The sequence below is a fragment of the Pogona vitticeps genome, chromosome 4 (assembly GCF_051106095.1).
Source record: "Pogona vitticeps strain Pit_001003342236 chromosome 4, PviZW2.1, whole genome shotgun sequence".
NCBI lineage: Eukaryota > Metazoa > Chordata > Lepidosauria > Squamata > Agamidae > Pogona > Pogona vitticeps.
The window spans coordinates 84457601-84464249 of record NC_135786.1 but is presented as its reverse complement, the minus strand read 5'-3'; positions in this window follow the sequence as shown (position 1 = coordinate 84464249).

Sequence of the window (6649 nt, the reverse complement as noted above, 5' to 3'; positions counted from 1 at the left end):
ATGAGTGCTGCCAGCACTGGGGAGCTACAGTTCTTTGAGGGAACCATGAATGCCAACATGTATTCTGACACACTGAAGCAGAGCATGATTCCCTTCCTTTGGAGACTGGGCCACAGGGCAGTATTCCAACATGATAACGACTCCAAAAACACCTCCCAAATGAACACTGCCTTGCTGACGAAGCTGAGGGTAAAGGTGATGGACTGGCCAAGCATTTCTCCAGACCTAAACCCTATTGAGCATCTGTGGGGCATCCTGAAATGGAAGGTGGAGGTGTGCAAGGTGTCTTAACATCCACCAGCTCTGTGATGTCATCATGGAGGAGTGAAAGAGGACTCCAGTGGCAACCTCTGAAGCTCTGGTGAACTCTATGCCCAAGAGGGTTAAGGCAGTGCTGGCAAATAATGGTGGCCACACAACATGGCTGTGTGTTGCGTTAGTACAACAGCACTTTTACCCTGTTGTACTAGCTGTACATTCACTCCTTTACATTGTAGCCAATGTCATTTCTTCAGTGTTGTCACATGAAAAGATATACTAAAATATTTATGAAATGTGAGAGGTGTACCCAATTCTGTGATATACTGTGTATACCAGATGAATTTACGCACAGAGACACACAGACACACAAGGACACACAGATACAGCCACAGACACACAGACACACACAACTAAATTTGCATGTTCCCCTTATTTGCTTCCCACCTTTGAGCTACTGGGAACAACGAAGACATGGTGTACAACACTGCAACTACAGGAGGTTTATCCTCAACATGACCAGCCAAAGCACTGAAGGATTTATAAGACTGGTGACTCCATTATATTTCAGGGCTGCAGCCAACAAAGTCCATGTGAACTTGATGTAAAAGCACATACTCCACTTGCTCTTTAATTCCCTCCCCGCAGACCTGTTTTCTATCAAATTTCATTTCAGCGGGAGCTACAGTGGAGAGATTATGGTGTCAAACTTTCTGCTTTGATTGGGAGACTGCACACAGGTTTGGGAGCACGCACCATAAAGTTGCTGAAAATAACTTCAGATACAATCTGGGATTTACAATAAAGTAAAATTTAGTTTTGTTATGTTCCTAAGATTCTAGATAATGGTACAAATCAACAGACTTACTAGAGACCAGGTTGTGGAGGATTGCATTCATGTCAGAGTGATTATGCGTTAGTTGTCATGTTGCTGGAGACCTGGAAAGAGGAACTAACAGCAATAAATGTTTGTCCCCCTCCCTGGCTAAGGACTCATAATCCAACATGCTTTAGAATAATAACTTAGAATATGTTAAAGGAAAACTGACTACAATAATAATTTCATTTTCTAAACCCAGTTTTTCTGAATGATTTGCTTTTTGTTAAGTTTCATTTCAGTGTTTAAAATTTTCAAACTGGATACAGCTTTACACCCATGCTCAGTCCTCCACGCACTGAAAGTTTTTGGCACTCAGAAGCTAGCGTGACTCAGTGGCTAAGAAATCTGAATATTTGGCTGGTATGGATTAATTAGACTTTCAAACTCCTCAAAATCTGCATCCCAGTGTTCTGCTTGGAGATGATAACAACTTTGATGTACACTGTACTTGGGATGACAGCAGGGATGAGAAAGTTACATTTTAAAAATATGTAATTACGTAACTCCTTACCTCTTAGATACTAGACTTCAGTTATTGTTATGATTGGTCTGAACCTACATTTATTGTATTGTTGCATTAATAGAAAAAAAAAGTACAGGGAAATATGTTCTGGCTCCTTCCAGAGTACAATTTTGATACAGCACTTTGGAAATAGTTTTTTTTTAAAGGCAGAAGACAAAACCAAATAACTCTTACTGCGCTTAGGACCTGTTAACAAGATGAAACCAGTCAAAATGCCTCTAAACATTATTTTAAGTGCCAATTTAAAGTAATCAGAAGTTACTTGTTACAGCAAAGTTGTTTAAGTGTTACTTATTACATCTACTGTAGAAAGTAACACTGTAACTATGGTAGTAGTTAAGTTAAGGGATCTGCATTGGTTGTAAAAAGTTACTTTCAGGCTCTAGATCAGTGGTCCCCAACCTTGGGCCTCCAGATGTTCTTGCACTACAACTCCCAGAAGCCTTCACCACCATCTCTGCTGGCCAGGATTTCTGGGAGTTGAAGTCCAAGAACATCTGGAGGCCCAGGGTTGGGGACCACTGCTCTAGATGATAGAATATGTGCAGCTGAATGCACATAAGGTAGGGCTGCAGTTTCAGCACTAAGAGAACGTTTTGCTTGTATAAAATTCCAGGTCCAAGCTCTGTATCTCTCACCCAAAAGGTTTTAAATTAAGGCTGGGGAAAAGCTTTACTTAGAATGTTGGACAGCTACCTTGCGCTGGAGTAGACCATTCTGGGTAATATAGATCAATGATCTGATTCTCCTATTATTTTTCCATATTTAGTTTTCCACTTCCATGAACACTGTAAGATTTTACTTCCATAAACTTCAGTCAGGAGGGTGGACTTTTGTACACTGTGGTACATTCATTGGGGCTGTAATCTCATGCCACCAAATTCGCCAGTTCTCAGGATGCTGGCTGAAGGAATTGCTATGCTCCTCCAAGTCTAGAGTTGAGGAATCAGCTGTCAAGGTCAGCAAAGCTGGAGGGGGTAGGTGGATGGGGCAAGTGTGACTATCCACTCATTGGGCAGCAAACCCCACCCCTTCAGCCCTAGCCAGCATAGTCAATGGTAAGAAATGCTGGGAATTGTAGCCTAGCAATGCACAGGGGCATGGATTTTGCTTGCCCTTGCATTAAAGTCTGGGTACCCATCTCTGTCCTTCCCACCCGGCACCAGGGCTCACTGGCTCAGTGCAAGGATATATCCGTAGGTGTTGTGCTTGCTTCCCTCTCAACTTTTCCCTGCCCTGCCTCTGTAACATCTTTGAGCTTCAGTCACAGCACACTGAAATCTCAGACTGGCAACTCTACCTGACTCAACGTGTGGGTTGTGTAGGGATTGGAGGGGGAAGTGGAAGACTGGGAACTGCACTCGAAGGACAAGGGGTCCATCTTCCCTTTGAACTACACTTTGCCTGCTTCAGCTCCAGAGTTCTGTATGCTTCAGTGCCAGCCAAAATCCCATGTTCCCTCAGATAGTGCTGCCACCAGGCTGCAAGAGACATGACTTCAGCTGACTCAAATCATTAATTGTTTGGATTGTAATGAACTCTCAGGAATTTTCTTGCCTTCCACAAAAAAAGGGGGGGCATCACAACACACTGAGACACCCTTTCCGAAAAAAAGGGCAACCATTGCAAGATTTTTTTTACTCCTATACAAGAGCAAAAAGATCAAAAGTGTATGCCAAAAACTGTTAGCAATATTGTACAACAAAAAGTGTGGGTTTCACATACAGAAACGTGTTTTGTGTTGAAAACCTATTTTGCACAAAATCCTGGGTTTCCTGTAAAAAGACACACACAAGTTTTTTTCTTTGCAAAGTAGTTGTGGAAATGCACAAAATGCACCCCCCCCCCAAATCTCATAATTGTACCCACTTGGAAAATATTATTTGTACTACAAGAAGGAAATAAAGGAAGATTTATATCCCTATTATTTGCACTGAAACAGCCAAAGCAACTCTGCAGGCTCAGACTTCTAGAGTTTTGATTACAGAGTTCTGAAGCAATCTAATTTTGAGATGAAACTTGTCCCCCTCTCCCCACAAAGCTGAATTGGTTGGGAAAGTTTATAGAAAGCACGTTTTGCCATTGCTGAAAAAATGTCTACACCTAGAATGAGGAAGAAAAGGTGTACTTCTCTAGCTACTGCCTTAAGTTATTTATGTCGTAAACTCCTTTGGAGGGGGATTTGGTTTTATGTTTAGCATATCTCACTGCTCCAGAGTGCAATGTGCCATTACAACACTATATAAATAATATTAACAGTTTAATATTCCACAAGCTCCCCCCCCCTTTATTTTAGAATTTGATGAGTAAGCAGTGTGGAGATATTAAATGTCATCCTTGTTGTGGGCTGGGGTCTTCTGGGAAGTATTAAAAGTTCATTTGCAAAAGCCTAGTTAATATGCATTTGGAAATGCATTGTTCCTGTGAGCTGAGCATCAGTCATCTGAAAACTCCTAGTTGTTGCCTGCATTCACAGGGAGGCCCCCAGTGTTAATCACAATGTTTCCATTTATGTGTATTTCCCGAATACTTTTCAAGCTTTCCCGTCACCATCCATTTCAGCATGTTTGCACTTTGCAGGTTTGGCATCTTTTTGTGCTGACCCATTTTAAAGCAAATTTCTGTGGGTCCAATTCCCTCTAAGCAGACTGATCAAACTCTTAACACCGATCTCATATTTCCACTCCTACAAAACAATCCCCTCAGAAAAATATCTGCATTTCTCTTTTTTGCTGAAAAAGCCCCCTTCTGCTTCCTAGAGGCTAAACGCTTTTGTTTGGGGGATATTTGGGGGTTAAGGATTGCAGAACCCCCCTCAAGACATGGCAGAATTGCCCTCACATCCCTGGGAGGACACAAGGAATGGATTCCTTTCTTCTTCTTTTTAAACATGGGTGAGTAGGAGGGTGCTAAGGATCACTAGGGATGCACTGGGGCATTATTAATCTGCCTCATGGTGCTCACCCTTACTTTAAATGTTCTGAAGCACCTACAGTTGATGCAGTGCTGTGTCTAGTTTTGTTTATTCACATATTCTGCTTTCTGTTTGCAATGAGACAGAGTTACAGTCTACTTGCTAGGCCAAGCAGAAGAGAAGGCTAGTAGGAGAACAATGTGATTCGCAGCAGTTGTATTATCCTTGTTTTAGGCATTGAATATTTATTTATTCAAGGTTAAGACATGGCCATTCAGTTGTTGCAACCTTTTATCTCTATATCAAAACAACATTCTGAGGAAGAGTCAGAAAACCAGGAGCTCTTGAGAAAAAACAGGGACTTAGGAAGAAAAGCTTAGCATAATAGAATATAGACTCATAAAATTGTAGAGCTGGAAGGAAGGTCAAGGGTTACTGAGTCCAGTCCCACCAAACCAGGAAATCCACAGCTAAAGCATTCCTGAGAGAATGGCTATAACTGAAATAACACTCTAAGGCAGTCCATTCCACTGTCAAACAGCTTTTATTATCAAGATATTCTTCCTTGTATTCAGACAAGATCTGATCTATTCTAGTTTGAATCTGTTGCTTCTGGTCCTACCCTCTGGAGCTACCAAGAAGCAAACCTGCTCCATCTTCCACGTGACAGGCCTACAGATATTTGAAGACGGGCATCACCTCACCTCCCAGTCTTCTCTTCTTCAAGCTAAACATATCCAGGTTTCTCAACCTCTCCTCCAGATCTTTTTTTAAAAAAAACATCCTAGTTGACTTTCCTTATATATGTTCTAGCTTGTCAATATCCTTCTCAAACTGTAGGACCCAGAATTGGATGCAGTTTGCGCCTATCCTCTCTTCCTCCTCATATCTTCACACAAATTCCACACCACATCTTGGTCACAGACACAGCCCATGCCATCAGGGTGAAAGAGGCCTCCCAAGCAGCAGGCTGCTAATAGTGCCAAATTGTGCCACTCACCCTGCAAAGATGGCACCTACTGCTGCTACAACTCCCTTGCCTCCTTCAGTGTCTCATCTTGTTACTTTGTAGGAACTCCAGCAACTCAAAGCAGCCATCATTCTTTTAAGCAGAGGAATTAGGTCTTCCCAGGTCTTTCTCAAAACATGCTGCTGTATTGAACAGCTATTGTTTCTGCAGCTGGCTGATGCTAACAAAGAAGAACATCAGCAGCTGCCGCCCTCTCTGGTGACTGGGAAGAGAGGAAGCATCAGCTCTCATACGTGCCCATTTATGGAGGACGGTCTGTAACAGTGCTTCCCAACTTTGGATTCCCAAATGTTCTTAGTCTATGACTCCCCGAAATCCTGTCCAACACAGCTAATGGTGGAGGTTTCTGGGAGTTTTGGTCCATGGACATCTGGGGACCCAAGGATGGGAACCATTGGTTTGGAAGGATACAAGGAGTTGGCAGCATCTGTCCCAGCTCAAGCAGTGGTACAGCTTAGGCTGCTGCTGATCACGGTGATGAAAAGAGACTCAGAGATGGTGTTCCCTGATGCCCTTTACTTTATATAGTCTAACAGATCCAATACCAGAGAAAACAGAGAATATTTGATATCACTGTACAGTACAGTACAGTACATGTCACGTCAATGTACACTATACATGTACATGTGTTTCAATTCCAACAAAGATACAGATCCACAGATTAGTTTTCAATGCTGAAACATTTTTCCCCCACAGGGCACTTCTCTGTTCACATTACAGCTTGTGTGTGAAGGAGAACAGTTCTTCCCATCCCTTCTGCTCTGTGGCAAACTTTTCCACTTCCCAAACAACTCTTGAAGACATTCTTTCCTTTCTCCCCCTCGGCTGCACCTGGCATGCCGTGCTTTCCTCTGCCTCTCTGCCACCTGACCAATATGTCTTTCTCAGTGATTGAAACATCTGCCTCCCCTTGCAACTCTTTCAGCAAAGGCTGGAAGTAATTAGCTACAAATAATTGCTAGGTAAGAAAGGCTGTATTAACAAGAGCCGTATTACTCATTACTTTGAATCCCTCATGGCTATGTTGTAATTCCTTTTTTTCCC